Source organism: Melospiza melodia, chromosome 17 (assembly GCF_035770615.1).
Source record: "Melospiza melodia melodia isolate bMelMel2 chromosome 17, bMelMel2.pri, whole genome shotgun sequence".
Lineage (NCBI taxonomy): Eukaryota > Metazoa > Chordata > Aves > Passeriformes > Passerellidae > Melospiza > Melospiza melodia.
Window position 1 is genome coordinate 16,808,994 of NC_086210.1, and position 23,713 is coordinate 16,832,706.

Consider the following 23,713-nt stretch of genomic DNA (forward strand, 5'->3'; position numbering starts at 1 on the left):
TGTGCCAGTATGATTTTGAGACACACAAAAAATGCTAAAGAAATTAACACAGAGCTGTCCCACACTTGAGAGACAAGGAGACCTTCCAGGTCCTGTTCCTTGATGCAGGCAAGACCTCGGTAGCAAGGCATCTCTGACAATGCCTTCTGAGCCCACTCACAAATTCTGAGCAGCATTGAGAGATGGGACAATCTATCCCCAGTATTTGAACATCTTTGCAGCTGGCCTGCCTTCACGCTGGATAGACATTCCACCAGAAAAACCCCTGGCCCATGGTTGTACAGGAGTAACTGCTGTTGGACTCACCCGCTGCCAATATAATTCAGATGCGTGTATTTCATCAGGGGATTTTCAGTGGTGTTCACCATTCTCCCTGAGGGAAACAAAATGCAAGATGCTGACTTTAAAGCAGAGATCCCAGCTTCCAGGAGATACAAAAGGCAGCCCCAGTGCCTGGAACTCTGAGGCCTTTGTGGTCGGCTGGGTAACAACAACCACAACCAGGCAGACAGCCCTGCAGCACAGGTGGCCAGCACAGAGACTGATTTGTACAGTCTTTTGAAGAGTTCTCTTGACAGGAAACAAAGCACAGGGACATACAATCCCAGGAGAGGAGGACATCTTCTCCACCTTTCAGCAATTTGCAAACGGAATGCCTTCCCATTTGTAAACCAGAGCAGCTCAAGCTGTAACCAATCCTGACGGGGCTTTCAGCATCAGGACCCTGACCTGTTTGTGAGCAGGCTGAGCTCAAAGATGCCCCTCTCCCAGCTAAGGAAGGCTTCAGCCTCTGCAGTCCCTCCAGCCCTCAGGGGCAGGGCAGTGACCACAACAAGGCTGGCAAAGCCCCAGCATGAGCACTGACAGGCACTGATGGGAAGAAGCCAGAGTGAGCCTGAGCCCCGGACAAGCTGTTGCCCCCATTCAGGACACAACAGGATGGGCTTTGAGATCAGCCACACCGAGGCACAGATCAGTGCCCTTTTTGTCCCAACAGGTGATGGCAGACACAGAATCCACTGGGCTCTGGTCTCAGCCCCACCAAGTCTCTTATCTGAGAGCACAGCACTGGCAGCTGTTACGGGCAAGAAGCAGATTCATTGGGTTGTGCTGCAGAATCACAAAGGGCTTGATGTGTTTTCCTAGAGACTGATCTGAGCAGGGCCTGGGCCAATGGGTAGGATTCTAAAAGTCATGGGAAAGAGTGGGAATCAGGTATGGAAAAGTGCCATGGATCTGAGGGATATACCATGACTGGGCTGGAGGCTCTCTCCTGAGAAATGCCTGCAGTACAGTTTTATCTGATCACGCCACTTGGATGTGTCTCCTGGACACATCTTGATAAGCATAAAACTAGAAGATTAAATAAAGTCTCTGTTTTTTCTTTGGGGGCACATGGAAAATACCTCGTGCTCTCTATTTGTCCTGTAACCTGATGTTCTTTCAAAGTAGTTCTTATTGACAAAAAGATAGCATTCTCTTATTGACAAAAATATAGCATTCTCATGAAAATAAACTGCAGATGTAGTAGTGGTAACAGTAACAGTCATAAAAATGACATCAGTAAGACGTGGGGTAGAAGGGCTCCTTCAGGATGGAGAAAAACACAACAAAAAACCCCCACCAAAAATGAACAACAAAAAAACAATCCCACATGCCCCCCCCCCAAAAAAAAATCCTCAACCAAAAAGACAAAACTCCAAAGCCAGTCCATTTCTGTGAAGTTTTTTTACTCTGATGACTGGTTGGAAGTCAGGAGTCTAAGGAGAATTTAGGAAGCTAAAAATTCTGTTCAGGTTGGCCACTAGCACACAGGACTTGCCTAGATCATTTGCTAGGTCACAGCCTTCTGCTGATCCAAGAACAATCCCTGCTTCAGCCTTTAGCAGAGAGGGAAGCTCAGGCAAACCCAAGCCAGTGCCAGGTGCCCTCAGAGGCTGCAGGAACACCCAGAGCTCTCTCGCTGCCTCGGAGCACAGCACTGCCTCTGGGGAGTCCTAAATGGCCCTGTGACACCGAGCTCAGGAGGAGCATTTGGTACAGCTCTGCTGACACCTGCACACAACACACTGTCCCTCAGACAAGAAACAGCCCAGACGTACCCAGCAGCTCCAGGTACTCCTCCTCAATCTCCTGTTCCTGGGATGTGCCCCAGCCTGAGTTCCCAGGTTTCACAGAAGGGCTTCCTCGAGGTGATGCTGCTGCGGCAGCAGGTTCAGAGCCCATGATGTGCTGGACCTGGAGCATTTCTGGTGGGCACTGCTCCTGTGCCTCACTCCTAACTTGGGGTTCTTCATTGCCACACATTCCCTGCAAGTCTTCGCAGGCTGCCCGGTGAGATGTCAACACTTGCACCTCAAGTCAAACAGAACAAAGCAGTCAGACACTACAGCTTGTCCCTGTCGGCCAGGAGTCATCGACTGTGAGGAAAGGCAAAGAACAGATTGACAGGGGATACAACAGCTTGTTTCAATCCTCCAGCTGGGTCACCAAGTTCCACTGTAAAAACACCTCAAGAAAAAAGGAGAGCAGGAACAGGCCAGCAGGAATCAATTTGGATGACTGCTGGCCAAAAGGCCAAAGGACAAGTTTCACTGTCCAGGGCAGATGTTGAGATTCAGCACACTGGGAAATGTCCTTCAGAGTGACTGTGATACACACACTACAGCAGCATGGCACTCAGAGGCATGGCCCCACTCCCTGCTGCTCTGCATCGGAAAGGCAAGAAGGGCAGAAACCACCAGATTGGTGACTGCAGTGGCTGCATCCCTCTTTCACTCACTTGGTTTTGCAGAGACTGACGGAAGCGATTAAGTTTCTCTCTGATGATTTTCATTTCTTCCTCCAGGCGCTTATGCCTTGCCTTGATCATACTGTGAGCTATCTGAAGCTCTGCATCCAGCTGTTCCTTCATGTTCTCTAATAAACAAAAGAGAGGACATTTCATGAGTGGAGTGGCTGCCACTCTTTCATTCACCTGGTTTTGTTGATCGCCCCTCTGCTGATGGAGATTCTCCTCTTGAATTCTTCCCATGTCTTCCTTGTTCTTTCTCTTCACTGCCATGCTGTCACTCTGAGCTTCGGGCAGCTCTGCTTGTGGCTCTGCCTTGATGTTCTGTACACACAAAAGGAGAGCAAAAGACTGAGAGCTGCCATCAGGCCCAGCTTTTGTCCTCTTGCAGCCTCAAAATCACATTTATTCAGCCCCTTCTTTCTGCTTCCCTCCCCACATCTACCTCCATTGCAAACCTCCTGTCCCAGGGCTGATCTCTGCAGATTGCAAGGCTCTGTGCTTTCAGTGCCTGTTGGAGGCCTTTCCTGGCCTCCTCAGTCCCAAGAACTCTGGTTTATGCCCCTCTTCCTGCCCTTCCCTCTGTGCCCTGGCCAGTCAGGCTTACCTGGCCATTCTCCTGTGGCTCTTCCACCTGCTGCCTGAGCTGCTCTTCCTGCTCTCGGGCTGGGAACAGCTCTCCCTGAGTCTGGCATGGCAGCTCAGATGAGGCAGTGTGCTCCTGCTCTTTCTCTAGAAGCACCTGCACAGAAAGCAAGAGAAGATGAGTTTCAACTTCCCATACGCCCTTTGTGGGCCAAGACTCACAGACTGCTGGGCTCACACGTTCCCAAAGCACTGTGCTGCTGCTCTCCTGGGTCCTTCTCTGCCCGAGGGGAGGCACAGATTCCAAAGTGACCCTGGCCCTACAATCAGGGGCCATCTGGGACTGAAGCTCCAGCAGCCTCTCAGGCAGCTGACAGGGAAGGGGTGGCATTTCTCAAGGGTCTGGTGAGGGCCTCCCTCTGCTTCCGCCGTGTCCTGTTTGTCTTTCAGTAGTGACTGACACCCTGCCCTGTCCCACAGCTCCATCCTGGCTCTGCAGGGGCTTCCTGGGTGAGCTCACTCCTTGTGAGAGACACTTCTGGAGTTCACCTTCTCTTCAGGCCTGCACCAGCATTCCTCCTTCCTGACATCCACACTCTTGTTAGAAAACCGGGTCATTCAGGAGATAAGGATGCATGCAAAGATCTCTGATGGAAGTCAGAGAACCTCTATGGCCATCTCAGTATATGGAGGAGGACCAAGGTGTTTCTTCTCCCTCTTTTGTCAATGGAGAATTCTGACCAGCAGTAACAGAGTTTCTCATAAGGCCCCATTAATGAATGCACTTACACAGCCCTGGGGATGCCAGTGAAGGAAACCATGTGTCATGTATGGCATGGCATGTATGACCAGAGTCACCAAACACCACCTAAACACAGAATTGTTCCACCTCTCTAGGAGAGGCAGAAGTTTAAAGAATTAACTGGAGACTTCAAGGCACAAGAGGCTGGAGGACGAAAACAGCACTGAGGGGAAAAATCACCATCTCTGGAGGGGGAAACATCTCTGCCTACTCAGAATCGGTCAAGGGAACATGTCTCTAATCCTCTCCAGAAAGGGATGATTTAGGTGACCTTTGCGCCTCCAACTGCCTTGGACCAGAGCCAGGAAGATTCAATTATGTAAATGTTACATAATTAGATAGATAGATAGATAGATAGATAGATAGATAGATAGATAGATAGATAGACAGACAGATCCTATTACTGGAAGCTCCCTTTACTGTCCTCTCTGTTGCTACAGACATCAAAATTTGGTAGCCAGTGCCCCACTCAGCTACAATCCTGAACTTGCTCTCCTGTTGCTTCAGTAACCCACACTCTTGGGGAATCTGGAGCATGTAGGTCCTTATTGAATGCAACCAGACCCAGAGCATTGCACTGGGAACAGCTCTCTTTGTGCATCTGTGCTCGGGCAAGTTCTTCTCTTGGACTTGGCCACACTGATGGTGCTAAAGTGGCTGGAATCAGAAATGCAGCCCAGCCCCTCCCACCTCCTCTAATCTCTGAGCACCAGCTGGAATGCAAGGGCATTGATTTCCTGCTCAATTCCCAAACACAACACACACTGATTCCCTGGGCTGCCAAAAGACATGGGAGTCATTAACCTGAAAGTTTCTGCCAGTGCTGGAAAAAGGCCAGGAAAGATTGAGAAAAAGCTCCCTGGAGAAGGAGAAATTACACAAGGCTTCTCCTTCTAGCAAACAAACAAACAAACAAACAAAATATGAAAGTGGTACCTACTCAAGTGTCTAAAGCACTTGGATGCAGTGAAGGGATGTTTGGTAGGGAAACAGCCCTCGTGCTGAGCATTGGCTCTATGGATCTAAGGCAGGGATCTATGGAAGTCTGCCTGAAGGTTCCTCATGAGCCCCCATTGTCCAGGCTAAAGCTCCCTCAGCACCTCCTCCCTGGCCTTGTGCTGCACCCCTTGCCCAGCTCCCCTGTCCCTCTGTGCCCACGCTGCAGCCCCTCCATGACTTTCTGCTTCCCAGGGCCCACAGCTGCACACAGCACTCCAGCTGTGGCCGCAGCGCTGCCCAGCACAGGGCCACGCTCCCTGCCCTGCTCCTGCTGCCCCACTGCTGCTGGCACAGCCACCGTGCCCTTGGCCTTCTGGGCCCCCTGGCCCCACGCTGCCTCCTCTTCAGCTGCTCACGGCCGCCAGCTCTGCGTCCTTTGGGCCCACGCAGCTCCCCAGCCACAAAGGTGCCCATTGCACTTCAGATACTGCAGGCACCATTGCAAGATGGCCTTCCTGTTCTACCACCTCATGTTCCAAGTAGATATCATCAAGTTTGATGGGAATAGGATTCTAAGTCCCTCTCTTTAAATTAAAATGATCTAATTCAACTGTACAGGAAATTGCTCTTAATTAAATTTTCCCTATCTGCTGTCTGCAAGCATCGTTCTCTTTTCAAAACTAGGTTTTTAGTTCTTCAAACTCTGAGAAGGAAATTTAAAAATATCTATCTCTGCCTTTATTATTTTTGTTACAGGCATGAATATGGTTTTTCTTTTGGCCTTCCTAGCTGGCCTTGTACAGTCTATTGCTACTGGCCAAGCTCACATCTTCCTCTACAATTCTTAAACACCAGGAACATGAAATGTTCCTTTCTCACTCACCTCAGGATCTTCAGCGCTGCTGAATACACGCTTCAGGTGTCCTGTAGTGGGAAGGAAAAATGAACCAGATGCTGTCAGAAAACTGCCTGGGGCTGCTGAATCCCACAGAACAAGTCAACCCAAACAGAGATGATTTCCCATTTCACAACATCCCTCCAGGAGACACATCTCATTCACACATCCAGCAAGAGATCAGGACAATATTCTTGGTTGTGCCTACACTTTGGCCTGTTTAGCCAGTAAATGAATACAAATATGATCAAGCAAATGCAAAGTGTTTTTCTTTAACACTCAATGCTCCTGTTCTATCAAACACATAAGACAGCTTCTGAAATCTCCTTCAGGTACTCTTTTTTTTTTTCACTCAGTGTCATGCACTAATTCTGATGAACTTGCAGGAAACCGTTGCCCAGAAAAGCTTCCCCAAAATCCCCCGGAGGTGGTGCAGTTCTATTGTGGAAGAGCACAGCAGCACTTCCTGTCAAAGGGAACAACTATTTTAGCACTCAATAAAAGGTCAAGTTAGTCAAATCCTTTCATGACAAAATTTAAAAAGAAGGAAGCTTTCTCTGAATTCTGGGAACAACTGCAGAGTTTTTGGAAGGCCTTAAAGAAGGTCTGCCAGTCTACATTTTCAAAGATGTCCTGCTTGTCCCAGCAACCTGAGGAAATGACAGACTCTGCTGCCAAAGACTCTCCCGTGCAGGGAACGGAAGCCCTGCAGGTTCCCCTGCAAATGCTGCCCCTGTGGCTACAGACACCCCCTTTTAGCTGAACCTCTTGACAGGAGCTTTACCAAACCAGAGGCATCCTAATGCTCTTTCTCTTTCAAAATCAGAAACTCAGCCACCAAGAAAGAGCAGGAAGACATACAAAAGCCAGGTAAGGATACACCCTAACCTAAGCAGAAGGGAAGCCTCTACTTATGTGCAAAATTCTTAAAATAATAAATGGAATAAGTAATGCCATATGCAGCAAAAGCTGCAATGACCAGATGGTTAATTATTGGCATTTCTGCAATTTTTCTAAAAGCTAAAAAAACAAGCCTCTTGTCAGTGGGCAGCTGCCTACTGACAGATGCTTTGACCAGGAAGGTTCTCCTGATCTGAGCAAGGCCTAGGGCTGCTCTGACACTCAGGCCTTCTGTGCAACAAGGCAACCTTCTGATGCCACTATGACAACGTGGCAACCATGCCCTGACATCACAAAGGGACAGCTCTGTGTTGGACTGTGAGTTTATGCAAAGCAATAACCAACCTTCCCTACAGCAAACACAAAAGAGCCTGGGAAATTCTCATCTGTCACAAAGCAGAAAAAATTCCCCCCATGGGCCAAACCCTGTTGTTCAGGGGATCCAAGAGGAACTCCAGGAGGTCCCCAAGCACCTACAGCCTGTACCCCAACTGAGCACTCAGATGGGACACAAGCAAAGGAAACCAGACCAAGACAATGGCCCACAGCATTGCACGTGTGAGAAATGACTCTCACTTTTAAAATTTTAAAGGTTTAGTAAACCTTAACAAAGGACTGACTAAGGAAAAGTTGCAGCATTGGGAGTCTCTGTGATTAGCTGATGCGCTCATCTACAAAAAGGATGCTCTGCCTTTTATACCCTCAGCCCCTCCAAAAGTTTGTCAGTCAACTCTTTCTCTGCTGTCCATTGGTGGAGATTACTTTCTTGCATCCCAACTGGAGGTCAGGTGTTGTTACACCCTGCCTGCTGGTCACAAGCCAGCCCTCCCCAAATGCCCTGACTACCCAGGCTGTTACAAGGGGGACGGGAAAGAGGACTATGACAGGATATATTACAATACAATCACTACACATTTGAACATCCACATAATGTCTACTTCTTACTTGTCAGAGGCAACCATTGCATTACTCATCCAGAACACACAGAACCAGGAGAGAAGCCACTGTTGGCATCACAGCTGAAATGTTTCCTAACAAATCTCCCCACATATTTGCACCTTTATTGGACATGCCCAGGGCTCCGGTGCGTGTACATCTCTGCCTCTCTTCCCCTTTGGCAGCAGTCGAACTGGCAGCATCTGCCCGCCAGCAGCAGCTGCTCCCAGCTGGGAACGCCACTGGCGGCGCTGATTTCCAGAGGCTTCTGTGTGCCAGGGGAAGCCAAGGCAGGAGCGGGTTGAACGGTGCTGGCGCTGCTGCTGCTCTGTGCCAGAGAGCCCCGGCTGGGCAGGGCACGGTGCCCACTGTGCTGCGGGCTCCTTCTCCTGCCACAGCTGGGCACACCTGGCAACAAGGCATGACAACCCCTGGGCAAGCCAAGGGGTTTCTGGGGCTGCACTGCTCTGCACACACCCAGCACACCTGCAGCACACAATTTTAACCCCCAAACAGGTAAACCAAAGGAAAACAGCTGGAAAAGATTTCATTTTGACCATTCTTACCTGCTCAACGGAAGTCTTCAAAATGAATGTTACCAAGCAGGGCCCGATCCCTGCTGCCAGCTCAGGGTTAGAAAAGAGGCAATCCTTGATCTCAGCACTGGGTGTGTGGGGAATCACTTCCCTAACATGTGCCCACCCAGCAATCTCACTTACTAGTTTGTTTCCATGGATCTAAGACATATTCAATACTTTGCTGAAACTCACAGGCTCAATATTCCCCCAAATTATTTGATTTACTGATTCATACTTATTGACTTATTGATACTTAAATCACTTCTCCGAATTTACTGACAAGAGAATAGGAGTGTCCTTTAAGTCCCTGCTGGTCTTTGTCACAGGTTCAGGAGGAGACCCATGCAGAAAATAACCCAGGACAAAACTGGGATTGCAAAGCAAATTCATTCTATTTGTTGGAGTAGCAAATAATACATACCAAGCCCTGGATTCCTAAAAATCTGCTGAGCAGGAGAAGGAGGTGGAGCGTGGTGCTTGGCAGCAGGGGCAGGTAGGCAGTGCACTTTCAGGACATCCCCTGGAGCAAAACCACGTGCATCTCATCCTTCTCACCCTTCCAGCTCAGAACCAGGCCTGGGATCTCCTGCTCAGGAGTGGAATTTCCCAGTTACAGCATCGGCTCACACATGGCTGGTGTGTGAGATGAGGCCATGAATCCAGGATTTAAAAGAACTGGAAGAGTTAAAATTTTAGCAGGATTTAGTTAGGGGGAAAGAGTATAGCAAGAAGAGTAGAAATAATAAGGGGTAGTTAATTTTTATCAGATAAGGTAGTTAAGGCTAGGGTAATATATCACTTGCCTGTCTTTACTATGTTTAAAGAAGGGGGATGGGATGCGGATTTCTTTGTGACAAAGAAGAGGACCATAGCCTGCACCTGGGACCCAAAACTACAGCTATACCCAAGGGGTGTGAAAGCCTGCCAACAGATCATAAGGAAAGAGGTCAAATTGAGGAAGAAGTCTTGGCCTTCATCTGAAGGAGACCATTCCCCACTTTAAAACCCACCAACCCATGTGATGTGAAAGAATCCGCAAATGTGAAGGAACTTTGGATTCAATTATAACACATTTTAATACAAAGGGGGTTGTTTGGGTTACCTAATGAATATGTATTAGTCATTTTGGGAATTATATCAATATGTAAGACTTTTTTAGATAAGTAGAGCGGCAGTGATTCCTCACACATGTCTTTAGGAGACAACTCCTCCTGTGCCTGGTGCTGTAATAAACATACCACCTTCTACCTTTAACTGTGGCGAGTTCTATTCCACACCTCATTTGGTGACCGCGGCAGGAACGCTTCCCTGCTCCAGCGAGAACCTCCGGGCTCTGGACGTCTCTGGGCGCTGCCAGGACATTCCTTTCCTGGAGGCACCTCCGCTCTCGGCTGCTCCTCGTGGGGGACAGACAAGACTGCTGGCACTGTGGAGAAAGGAACGTTTAACTCTGTATAAAGTAACCCGTAAGGCATATGCAGGGGAAGGGCTGTTCAAAAGTCACATAGAGATGTCCTGTGCACAACATACGCCTGTACAGTTTGGGTATGGGTCTGGCTGCTGGCAGAAAGGATTTGCTGTGTCAATAAGGACCTGCTAGGAATTTTGGGGGTGAATTGAGCAAATCCTGTTTTATTGCTGCAATTTTGCCTGTGTGTTGTAATTGTGGTTGTATTTTCAGTGTGTGAATGTTTGAGGAAGATGATGTGGGTGGATGCTGATGTGGTGGATGGCGTGTGTTGTGTTGAGAAAAGTGAGCTCTCTGTCCCCTCATAAAGAGATATTCCTTTTCCTGGTGAGCCTGTGTGTGTGGACTTTGTAATTGCAGGGGTTGGTACTCCCTGTGACACCTGGTGCCTGGGTATACAGGGGGGTTAAGTGGTTTTTCTCCCACACTGTGGTCATTTGGGACTGCACGGTTGTGTTTGGGGAGATTTCAGGATTTTGTTTGCAACAAGTGCAGCAATTTATGCAGAAAACTACAGTGTGGTGATTTATTATGTTGAACTATGGCAGTTCCTTTCTACTGCCCCCCTCTCCGAGCATTTACAGTCTCCCGCCACGAGGAGGATGCTCTCTTTCCTCCCCTGGACATCCTCTGTCCTCTCCTGGACACTCCCTTTCTCTCCTGGAGCTGTTCTCCATTAAAGCTGTGGGACTTTGGTCCTGGGAAGAGAGAATGCCTCTTGTCTTTTGCTTTTGTCCTTGTCAGTGTCACTGGGCCCAGAGCTCGCCAAACTGATTCCCCACAAGGTGAAAACTGACAAATGGCCCCACATACACAGCTCAAAAATTGGCGATATATTTGATGGACTGGGGTGTTTGCCACACTTTTGCAATTCCCTATTCCTACACAGGTCAGGCAATTGTTGAAAGGATGCACCACACTCTAAAACCATTCTAGGTCAACAAAAGGGGGAGTGGCCCAAGCAACACCCCAGATGAGGTTGAGCAAAGCTTTATATGTCTTTATGTTTTTAATAGCTCATTTGCAGGAACTAATCCTCCAATTTTTAGGCACTTTTCAAACAGCACACAGGCAAAATTGAAAGAAAATCCTTCAGTTTTGATCAGAAACCTTGAGTTAGGACAAATTGAAGGACCATTTTCACTAATCACTTGGGGCAAAGGGTATGCTTGTATTTGCACAGGTGCCGGACCTAAGTGGGTCCCCGCGAAGGATGTGAAACCGTCTCATACACAAGAGCGCAGCGACAATTCCACCAGCAGGGAAATGAGCACGCAGACGTGAGCCGCACGGAGAAGCTACGGTGCATGCCAGACGTTCCCTGTTCAACCTGTGAAAGCTACAATTCTGGAGTTTGATGTTGATTTTTGGGCTGTGAAAATGGTTTGTATCATAGAGCTCTTTCAGCAAAAGCGTGGTGTCCATTGTGTTCGAAAGAATTCTAAGATATCCAAATTTGTAAAAATTGAAGGTTAGAGGGACAGTTTAGTGCCCTATAGTTGGCCAGTCCCTGAACAAGTGCTAAAAGTTTTGCTTTAGAACTGAAATAGATGGGGAAGGTTTTGCCAAAAAACAGCTGAACAGGAACATGGAGCTTGATCAAATGATATACTGGCACTTGTTGGTTTTGCCTGCTTGCTTTTGCATGCATATGTGCCTGTAGATCAACCAAAAATGAATGTTTGCCTTGCTTTAGCCAAGTCAGCAGGCTCAGACACCGTGTGTTTGACCAATTTGAGCCCACACAAATCCTTTGCAACCCGTTTGGTCGGTGTTCCTGTGCCAGCCAAGGAGCAGCCAATACCCAATCATGACAAATATTGGTGTGAGGCTGCCAACGAGACCAATCCCATAACAGCTGGCATCACTGGGCCCCTGATCTTCTTAAAGCACCTTCTGAACCTCAAGAATTCAAATTCTTGGTTCATTAGTGATGGAATTTTGTGCTGAGTTTCAGTACCAGGGAGATCCACAGTTAAATGTTACTCCCCATCATCCTGAGGACAGATACTTAAGTTTGTGGTCCAATTGTACTGCCCCAGTGCCCCCTAAGGGTGAAACTGCTGATGAGTAGATGACCTAGATGAGTCCCCATGACAATTAGCAATAGAATATTGGCTCATTTGTGGAGATAGAGCCTGGCAGGACATTCCCTCAAAAATTAAAGGTGGCCCATGTAGCATCAGACAACTCACTGTGATAGCACCTATCATTAAAAAAGCCATCAAGAGAAAACACAGAGAAAAAAAGATTTGCCCATCATTATAAAGAAAACTGTAATAGCAATTTCAGACCCTAGGGCCCTGCAAAATGAGGTACATTGAATTTATTTCTACATCAACTTGCCTTGGGTGAGGCATTGAAACCATTACACCGATTGGGGTGTTGGCTGAAGAAAGAAGACAGTGCTACTTCCATTGCAATTAGTGACATGAGGACTGATGTTAGTGCTGTCAGACATGCAACCTTACAGAACAGAGCAGCAATTGATTTCCTTAGCAGCCATTCCATGTGTTCAGTGTCACCCCCATGTTCAACACTGTCACTGTCAGCTTTGACAGCTTTTGGACTGTGTTTGAGAAGTCAATTTTTTCTGACTGTTGAAGGGCTTTGGGGCCCAGAGTCCTTGTTAGGAGTAAGGGATTAAGCGTGTGAGCCATGGAGTTGTTGGACGAGGTGTTTTGTCTAAGTGGTGAGAAGGGTTTCTTCCTTTCTGTTTCTCTTTCAAGGGGAATATTAATGTTGCCCCTGAGTCCTCAGGAGGGGAGCCTGTGGACAGAGCTGCAGCAGAGGGAGCTTTGCCTGGCACCGAGAGCTGTGGGAACAATCCCCAGGAGCCCGAGGAGCCTGGTAAGGACAGAGCCCCCACTGTTTTAACCAAAGGTACATGTGCTTATAGTGATTGGATACAACTACTGTCAGTATGCTTTTGCGTTGTGTGATTGGTCAAAAAACTTATAAAGTAAGTTTTAACATTAATTTCTTTGTCTGCTGCCTGGGATGTGAGCTGGTGGCATCTTCCCGTTGTCATAACCACGTAATGAGACTGATGCTGGAAAACAAACAGCTCGAGGCGCGTCCCTCAGCAGCCCCGGCCCGCTCGTGATTTCTACATAGCCCCTGCCAGCGTCAAATGGCACGGCTTGATTTGCAGGGCAGACAGTCTTAAACATCTGCAATATCCTATCAGAGTCCTAGTTTGGCTTCAGTCAAAGAAAGAGGAGAGTGCACCTAACACTGACCACTTGTTAGGCAATATCTTCCACCTTGCCCTTGTACCCCTACCGAGAGGCTGTCTGCAAAATGCCCAGAACACCATCCAAATCTGCAGCAAGGACAGGAAAAGCAGGCAGAGTATCTTTCTGTTTTCAAGGTCCCCCTTCCCAGGCGACTTGACCCTTTCTACCTGATTCTCACTTGAGATCTACCCATGATAGAGCACTGCAGGAAAACACTTTAAAGGGTCATTAACCAGAGCCTGCTTGGAAAGCAAGGGTAGAAACTCTTTCCCTCCCTGATGGGATGCGAGCTGGCAACTGCTGCTCTGAAGATGTGCAGCTGCTCCTCTCTGGAGAGGCCATGGAAGGGCTGTGATGGTCTAGGGGAACCAGAGGAATGATGAGCTCAGGTTGGCATTTGAGCTTCATGGGAACAAGCAGAATGAAGAGCTCAGAGTGGAGATGAAATTTGCCTGTGCCTGGCTCCTCCGATGAAACCCCAAGAAGTCCAGATGAAGCAAACACCTTCTCCCAAGAAGCTAGGAAAACCTCAGAATCCTGAGCACCTGCACGTAGCCTGGAAGGGCCTGGAGGCAGCTCTAAATTCTCAAGTGAGACAGCACTGAGGTCCTGGTATGAGAGCGCTGTGTAGCAGTGAGGGAAGGAAAAGGGAAGCAAAGGGAAGGCTGGGTCACTACTGGTCTTTGGGTGTGTTTCCCTTGGCAGCAACTGTACTGTCAGGGAAAACAAAAGCTCCCTGAGTTGTTAAAACTGAAAACCAGGGACAAAGCCTCTCTAACTAGTCAAAGTTACAAAGTGGTATGTTCATTACGGGCGGCACAGGGGAGGGTCATTCCCGAAATGCGTGACCGCTGGCCGGGCTCGGCTCGGCTCGGCACAGCACAGCACAGCAGGATCCAGCAGGACAGGGAAGGGCAAGGCAGGCAGGGAAGGGCAGGGCAGGGCACTGGGAGCAGCGACAGGCTCTGTCCCCACGCTGCATCCCATGCCTGGGTCACCATCGAGGACAGAGAGGAAGGACATTGCTCTGTCTTGGCTGCAGAGAGGATGCAAAGGGGGAGTTAGAAAACATTCATTTGGACTCCTTTTCAGCACACCAGCTGGTTTTATCTCACCATGTCTGCCTGGCTTTGGCAGAGGTGGCACATTTCTACTGAACTGGAGCTACGGCAGCAGGAATGGGAAGCAATTTTGTCAGCATTGATATCAAAGCCAAAGCGCTGCCCCATGGATGGATGTTGCTTTCTTCATGGGATTTTTGGCTTAGAGTTGTAGCAAACTCACACTGGTGTCTTCCCTAATGGTGTTGCCTTTTTCTTTCCTCAGGAATCACCTCTTCTTTTTCTTCCTCCCATCTGGGGAGAGCTCCAATGCAAATGCCTCCTGCAGCCAACTCTTGTCACTGTGGACTGACAAAGGAGATCTTGCAGAGGAGAGAGACTCCCTAGAGCTGCTGTGGAGAGCTGAAGGGGGAAGCTTTGTCCCTTAGTCTTGAAGTCTTGCTGGGGAGCTGCTCGTGCTCTGGGGGACGGACACCAGTGGTGTTTATCCAAGTCTTGCAGGTTCATTCCTGTAAAGAAAGAAAGTATATGGATGCCAGATAGAGAAAAAAGGTATACGGGAGAGAGATGGGGAAAAGGAGAGGGGTAATAGAGAAAGGAGTCCTCCGCAGGCAGAGACCAATCTTCATGGAGGTAATGATCAGTGCTTAGTTCATTGCAAATCTCAGGGTACATTTATATGGTAATGCAGGGTTCAGCACCGGGAGAATACATATAACTAGTTACAAAGTGTTATGTGTAGGACAAAGAGCTAACATATCTTTGGATAAACTGGCAAAAGCGTCAGCAGAACATTCTGCCCCATATCTTCTCTTCACATCCTTAGAACATCTTGCTTCACATCTCTTTTCCTGGGGTACATCTTGGCAAACTTCTTTATATTGTTTGCCCAAGGGCAGCATGTTTCTGCTCTAAGGCACGTATGCAGGGTTGTGCAGCTTGCTTCCATCCAGTGTCTGCTCAAAATGCTCTCTACATTCCTGAGCTTCCTGACACACCACAGAGACTTTGGGGTTGGCACATTGGTGAACAAATTTCATTCTCGGAACTTCTTGAATTACTGCAATTTCTCTTTTTTTTTTTTTTTTTTTTTCTTTTTGCTTTCCTCCAGAAATATTGTCATAATCTAATGCTTCCAAAGAATCTTTTCCTACTTCTTGGGGAATTCCTTTGCTCCCCTCCCAGATCAGGCCAATTCCCAGGGCGCCTTCCCAAAGTGAGCTGCAGCCCATGGCCTCCAGTCTCCAGCTGGAACAGAAGGAAGCACAGAGTTTGCTGTTGTGGGAGAGGAGCTTCTCTTTCCTGCCTGCTTTTCCTTTGGGACAGGTTGGTGTGTGCTCACTTGATAAAGGCAGGTTTAAACTCTGAAGCAGCTGTGTTTCAAACTGCTTCCTTCTCCAGCTCTTCTGTGGGTATCCTTGGACAAAAGGCCTCTTGGTGGGGGGCGCCCAGTGGGCAGGTTAAGGAAGGAGGTTGATATTTCAGGGTTGTGACTGCTGAAAGCAGCTGGTTTCTGGAGGTGTCCAGAGCTGGGAGTGGCTCCTTTTCTCACCTGCCTGCAGGAAAGGAAATTGCAAAGTGGGAATTTCATTTGTGGAGATGGCCACCAGCGGTGTTTGCCAAGAGATGGGCTGGCAGAGAGTCAGGTCTCATGCTAAACTGGCTGTGTGTTTGTTTTGATGGTTGAGAGGGTCAGAGATGCAGACACAGACACCAGCTGAAGGAATAATGTGATTTACTGTAATGGAAAAGTGCAAAAAATAGTCAGGAAAGGATAAGCTAAGCAATGCACCTCAGCATTATTACAAAAGGGTGCCTCTACGGTGATTAAGGAAGATCCATCACCAGGTAGCCCAATGGTTTCCCCTTCATTCAGAGCTGCACATCAGCTGGGGGAAGCTGTCCCAGCCCAGCCCTGCAGAGCCACGGCCGGGAACCGGGAAATCCTGCGGTGCCTCCACCTTTGGCGGCCACGAGGCTCCCGAGTGTGCTGTGAGAGTAGCCCGGCTCTGATCGTGCTGGACGAGCAATGTGCCAGAGCTTCTGCTGGGGCACAGCTGGTGTCATTCTCCTCTTGGTTTTCTCCCTGAGCCTGGCCAGGTCTCCAGGAGGAACCAAGGCCAGGTGTGGCCTTGTCCATTTTCCTCATGCAGAAAGGTGAAGACATGTTTCACCAGTGAATGGATGCAACATTCCTTTTGATAATAACACTTGGTTAAGGAGCAGATACATGGAACATTGGGTTGGGAAGGTCATCTAGAGGGCAGCTTTGGCTCAGGTCCTGTTGTTGAGGCTTCAGTCAGGATCTGTTGTTCAGGCCTTAGTCCTTCAGTATTTTGTGGTGCAAATCACACCTGTGCAGAGCTGCAAACAAACAAGTCTGTCTTTAGCACATTTGAGACAGGGTACAGGATCAGCCCTGCAAGGCCAGGCTAGGGACAGGAGCAGAAGGCCAGCACCCTGCTTTGCCCACAGGCAGCCCTGCAGAGCAAGCAGCCCCTCCTGCCCAGGGGCTGAGGTGCCCGAAGCTGCCTCCCCGCTGTGCAGCTCTGCAGAGCCCGCGGGGCGCAGGGTCCTGGGCAGCCAGGGCAGCCCGGCTGCCTTGGGGCACAAGGAGTGGCCCAGAGAGAAGCTGCTGCCCTTTGCTTTGGAACTGTTCCTCAGAGTCTTGTCATTAATCCACAGTGTCTGATGTGTTTTCCTTTCCTCTCCCAAGTTTAACACAGCTTTCTGAGAAAACTGACTGATGTACCTTCTGCTGCTGCTGCTGGTGGTGGTGCTTTTGTCTGCAGGTGAGGGCAGGTGATTTGGACCAAGGATGGAGTCCATTGTTAACACCCCAGCTTTGCCAAGTCAAGAAAACCATTCACAATTGGGCTACCAGTGCTGAGCGGTTTTCCTAGGTTTTGGAAAGCTACCACCTTAAGAAACCCAACATATTTTCCTCCAGGAGGACACCAGCAGTAGCATGATGCCAATGTTTTCCACCCCTTTTCTGTGTCCTTTAAGAGTTCCGCAGTGCCCAGCAGGAATGAAATGACCTGTGATAATGTGATTTGAAAGCTCTGTGTTGTTCGTTGCCACATGAGTGTTCATGACAAGCTGGACACCCCACTCGTGGCTCTGTCGAGTTAAATTCATCCCAATTGTGTGCAAACAGCAGCCCCGAGATGCTGAGAAGAGCAAGCACAGTGGGTGGGTGTGCATGCACACTCCCAGAGGCTGACTGCTGTGTGTGCAGATGGTTTTGCACTGTTGTAAATCTTCACTCTCCCAAGCTGAAAGACTATTTCAAATATATATCTTAAATGAAAATATATATCAAAAAATAAAATTGTCCAAAAATACATGTGCATTAAATTTCATGCATATTATATATTTTGATTTCTATTCTATTCTATTCTATTCTATTCTATTCTATTCTATTCTATTCTATTCTATTCTATTCTGAATATATGAGATCATTTTTGAAGCCATTGCTTGTGGGGGATATTAGATGATCTCCTAGTGTTTGTACATTTTTGCTTTCTGCTACTGCTGATCCTAGCAGCAACTCCCTGTCAGTTCTTCCAGGTAACTTCACACAAAGGGATTCCATCATTTCAGGGCCTGTGACAGCTTGGCACTGAAATGCCAAGTTGATTCCCAGCTCTCCAGCCTCCCTCTGGATTTTGGGGCATCTCAGCACTTGTGTCCATGGCCCTTCCTTCATCCCCAGCCTGCAGCAGTCACAGTCGCTGCTGCCTCCCCGTTGCTGCAGCTCATTTGCCAAAGTGCTGCCAAAGGCAGCAGAGCTGGCTCAGGATCCCTGCTGGCTTCTGGTCTCTGGGATGAGCTTCAGGGGGACACTTGGAGCACTTTCCTAAAGAGCTGCCCGTGGGATGAGGGATTTGTCCTCCTCGGGTGGCTCCTGCTTGGATTCTGTGCTCATGGAGTCCCGGAGTTTTCTCAGCTGCCTCTGTAGCGAGTTCTGAGCCATGGTGGGGCTCTGCTGCCAGCCCAAATCTGCGCTTCCCCTGCCCAGCCCGAGTGCAGGTGGGGCATGTGCTGGGCATGGCCGGAGATTTGCATGGCCAAAATCCTCCAGCATTTACACCTGCTCATGGCTTTGGGTAGCACAAATCTACACTTACTTCAGTTGAAACATTGCATTTATTGCAGATAGTTACACCCGCACTACTAATGTACAAATACACAAACATTAACTTATGTTTAAAAATGAAATTTATTTTAAATTACAACATCTGTGCTAGCTACCAATATGGAAACACAGAAATATCAATTTATGAATAAAATCTAATTTATTCTGAGAATTGTGCTATGTAAATATATACAGATATCAACTTGAGTGAAAAAAAATTACTTTATTGCAACCGTCTGCAACAACTCACTGTTCACAAATATTGAAGTTACTGAATTGAAGTTTAACAATCAAATTTATTACATATTACTACAACTGTACAGCCCATATACAAATACAGAAACATCAATATCCCTCTCTAAAGAATCTCAGATCCAGAACTAAATAAATAGAATTTTAGAACTATACAACTCCATACATAATAAATAGAAGTAAATATATATATGGGCATAACAATATAGAGATGTAAACATGCATTACATATTTCATGACATATAACATGACAATATAATACAAACATAACAAACCTGTCTATAAATACACAAATATCAATGGACCAATAAAAAAATCCATACAACTCCAGCAATAGAAATGCACAGCTACAGAGCTGTACAAGTATGTAAACAGATGAATATACACGCATCAATATAACAATATACACACATAATATCCCTGTGCAAATATCAGTCAGTGTATGTCAATATCCCTATACTTGTAACTATCCAAATCTAACTACACATCCATAAACAGCGCTAGATCAGGAGGGATTGCAGCCGCCGATGTTCCCAGGCTCTTGCTTGGTCTCCTCCTCCCGTGCAGAGCAGCTCTCATGGACAGGGACAGCAGATGGGACATCTGGCAAGCAAAGGGAACACTGAGTGAGTGTGGGGACGTTTCCCTTGGCAGCAGCTGCACTTCCATCAGGGCAGAGGAAATGTCAGAGCCTCCCCAGGAGGGTCAGAAGGAAAAGCAGCCGGGCGGGCCGGGCTGTGGGGAGCTGCTCACTTCTTTCTGGCATCCCAGTTGCTCTGAGGGAACTCCCTCGTGTCACGTTATTGAACCACCTCTGCACCTATCAAGACTGTGGCCCCCAAATCAATCAGCATTTATGTCTCCAGCTGCCTGCACCAATGACAGGGAATGTCCTCTAACAGTGCTGGGGCACAAAGTTACCTTGCACAGGTCACCTGACAGGGCCTTGTTCTTTCTGTGCTTCCTGTGTTTCTCCTTACCTTCCACTTGGAATTTTTACAGCATTTCTTTTTCTTTCCCCTTGATCAGTGCTGAAATGTGTTTCTCTTCCAAGATTCAGTTTCTTCAGTGATTCTGTCAAGCCTTTCCTCAGAAGCTTTTATCATGGAATTCAGTGTCAATTTCAGCAATTTTGGTGATTTTCTGTGAGATTTATGCAAGTGTCCTGTTCATTGGGCACCATTTAGGAAGGTACAAAAGAGAACAAGGATGTTCTTTATGTCAGTTCACTAGTGGAATATTCATGGACAGAGAGAGTGATTAGCTGAATCTACATCTACTCCTACCCTGAAAGTGCAACAGGTCATTTGGGGAGAAATTACAGACCAATTTCTCCTTCTACCAGCCTGTATTCAAATGTAAAGTAAATAGAGCAGGGTGAGAATGTCAGTGTTTAGTTCTGGAAGCGCCTTATTAAGGTGTTCTTAAAGTAATGGAGATAAAATCTGGGTGGGCATTCCTAATTTCCAGACCCTCACTGTCAATTTCATTGACTGAAAACAGCAGAGATGTGCACAGCCATACCTTATCAATCCATTTGGGGATGTTTTAGGTTCAGATTCTCTGAGGCTTTAGATTTTTAGATCTCTAGACAATGCTTCCAGGAATCTAAATAGCTTTCAGAAATTAAACTTTTCTCCTTTTTTCCTCAGGCTTTGCACTCATGTGCACCAGAGACCTTCAGTGAATGGATTCCACTCTAATCCATCTCCAAGCTGAATCTCCCAGCTGTGTCCACACTGGTGGTTTGTGTGTCTCTTCTGCACAGTGCAATTTTAAAATCTTAGTTCCTTATAATCTCTGCCCTTCCTTTTCTGTTTTAGCTTGCAAATGCACGCAGATGTATCAGAAATGATACACCTAATTTCTGATGCATCAGTTCCTGTCTAGCAATTTCATTTTATCCTGTTCTGATGTTATGCTAGCCTTGTATGTTTTATTCTAAGTGGACTCCTGTTTTCTTGCATGTGGAAGTTTTACAATGCAATGCTCTCATTCACCTGCTTTCATGAAACCCTTCATTAACATTAGCACAAGTAACTGTGTGATTCCCTTCTGCTTTGTAGAAGATTTGGGAAACTCAAGTCCTGCTCAGCTACAGAAAAACATACATGGTGCTTGGTAATGCCCCTAAGAGCTTAAGCTAATGGTAAACAACTGCAGCTTATTCATTTCACAGAAATTGGGAGAAAAGACATTGCAAATATTGAGGAATATAGTGCAATATTGATGGGCATCCCTCAGTTATCCAGACAGACGGATGTCACTGGCAAAATTCTCTCTTTTCCAAAGGTTTTCATTTGCTTTGGCTGTGCTTCGTATGGTTGCAGATCACATTTCCCTTGATTTAAGGAAGTATCTTGGCAGGTATTCTTGGTGGTATATCTTGCTAATTCTGCCCTTGGAGGAATTACTCAGTTCTGCAGTCCTTATTACATTCCCTGTTCTAAAAGACGTCTATGCTATTTTCTCTCTCTCTGTGTTTTCACACTTGTTCAACAAGGTTTTCTTTCTTAGAATATTAATCACAACATCCCAAAGGATTAAAAAATGCTTAGGTATTTTTTCCCCTAGTATTTACTAAAGAAAAATTATAATTAAATAAAACCTGTATGCATGTAAATCTGGATGTAAAATACAAACAGAAATTAACTTGAGAGTTCTCCCAAAAACCTTAAGAAAAAAACCCCATGTATTCTATAAAGCCCAGAGTATTCATCTACAGCATACAAAAATGGGCATATTCTAGAAGAGAAAATTTGTGCAATGGATCTGCACAGAATTCTATGCTTTCAAGCTTTTTCCCTTCAGGGGCAGTGCCATTCTCTGAACTGTAATGCTCTGAGCATGTTCTGCTCACCACGGCAGCTTTCTGCCCTCCCCTGGTACAGATCATCCTCCCAGAAAAGGGGGAGTGCAGCCACCACAACTCGCAGCACCTTCCCACACAGCAAGAACCTGAAGGACAGAGATGGCTTTCACCAGCTGCTGCGGGTTCTAATAGTGCCACCTCTCAGCTGCCGAAAGCCTGAATTTCTGTGTTGCACTGGGTTAGTTTATTGAGCCAAATGTTCTGTTATATAGTGGTATGTTCAAGTGTTCCCCGAGTTATTACAGTTAGTCTCTCCCCTATGTTACACCCTCCTACCCAAGTGTCCCTCAAGGAATCCCCTCCCTCCTCACCAGATTTTTCCCGTCTGTCAAGACAACCCGGCCCCTTTGTCCCATCCATCAGCCCAAACCCTACCCTTTGTTCCAGAAAGTTCCCTGTCCCTCACCCTAAGATCCAATCCCTATCCCAGTGCTCTCTCTTCCCCTTGTTCTGATTTGTTGTAGCCCTCAAAACCGCACCCCAAGAGTCGCTAATTGGTTACTATATGGTGTCCACCCCGTATTTTGAAAGATTTTAAAAACCCGTGCAGAGGAGTGTTGGGCGTTCTTTCAGCATCTGTTCCCTTTGGGAGTTCTGTCCTCTGAACCTTTTCCCCGCCTCTCCTGATGAATTTGCTGCACTTTATACCGCAGAAGAGCCTCCTCTGCTTCCTTCACTCGGCCCTCCAGGGGTCTCTACTGCTGGGCATTTGGCCTAGATGTTCTGGCTCAGGCAAACCCTAACCTAGCCAGTTCCCCACTCTTGCCATTGTCCCTGGAGCATCACAGCCCTAGCCAGGGCTGCCGAGGGCAGTGACAGTGACCCATGCCCTGGCATGTCACAGCCCCCAGAGCCACACCTGCCAGGCCACAAGCCCCAGCCCTGCTCCCCACTGCCGGCCTTAGAGGCTCCTGGGCATCCTCACCCTGAGTGCAAAGGCAGCCTCAGGAGCCCCCAGGGCGCTCTGGATCCAGGCTGCAGACACCCTAAAGCCAGCACTGAAAGGGACATGGATGGGGACTGCAGCTGGATCTTGCAGTGCTCACCGCTCCTGACTGCTCTGTAACTGAACCCAAACCTTATTGGCAGCACCTTGAGCACATTGACCCTGCTCGCCCCTCCTGGAACGTGGTGTTCCCACATCATACAGCAGCCCTTTGCAGAGAGTGACCAGCTCCCACTGCTCTGCTACCCTGGCCTTACTTTCTGTTTGCCAGCAAGGAACTTAACGGATACACTCCTGAGAAACCTAGCACAACATTTGCCTCTCAGGAGCTCTGTGGCAAAAAAACTCCACTAATCCCTAGGTTTTGCACAGAGAAGGAGGTCCTGACATAAGACACAGGCACAGGCAGGGCTCTGGCATAGGAATTCCTGAGCCGCAGGATTCCACCCATTGTTGTTCCTAGCTGCTTTGCTGATATTTTAGAGCCAGTTCTGGACAGGGGCTGCTGCTGCCAGGGTAGGAAAATTTGGAGAAAAAAAGGTGCAGGAGACAACCAAAAAAAACCAAGGGGGGAAACCCTTAGGAACACAGAGCACAGCAGAAGTCCTTGGAGATGGGTCAATAGAAAATGCCAGCAGCAGTGAGCAGAGCCCGAGGTTGCTCACTGCCACCCCAGGGGCTCCTCAGTCCCCTGCTGGTTTGTGTCTGATGCAGTCCTGCCTGGAAAGGGCTCCAGGCTCTGGTGTTCCCAGCTTGCTCCGGGCTACATTCTTAGCAGCACTGACAGAAGAGGTGAAACAAAGGGCCATGTTCTGTCCTGCCTGCAAACTCTTCTCCTTCAGTGCCTCTGCCAGAGATCATCCCTCTGTCAGCTTGGCACTGTGCCTGCTGCATCCTCGTCCCTGTCCCTTGCATCAGCTCCTGCACATCAGCACTCACTGTCTCACATCATGAACAGAGAGAGCTGTGTCAGAAGAGCAAGGAGAGCATTTTCTTGGCCTTTTTAACAGACACAAGAAGCATGAGTCCAAATAACTTTGTTGTTTGATCCTGCTCTCCTTTTCGATAACTCTTTTCTACTTTAATGCAAAAGCCTCTTTTCCTATATGCATGGAATGATCTGGAATTGGCAGTTGCTTCAGTCTGTCAGGAACAATGGGAGATTTTCTTGTCTCTGTGTTAAATAGGTATGATTCAGGCTGATAAAAATTGAAACAGTAATCAATATTGATACAGTAATTAATATTTGAAAACAATAAAACAGTTAAAAGTTGTAATGCCAAAGAAGTGAGGGAGAGGAGGGGCTCC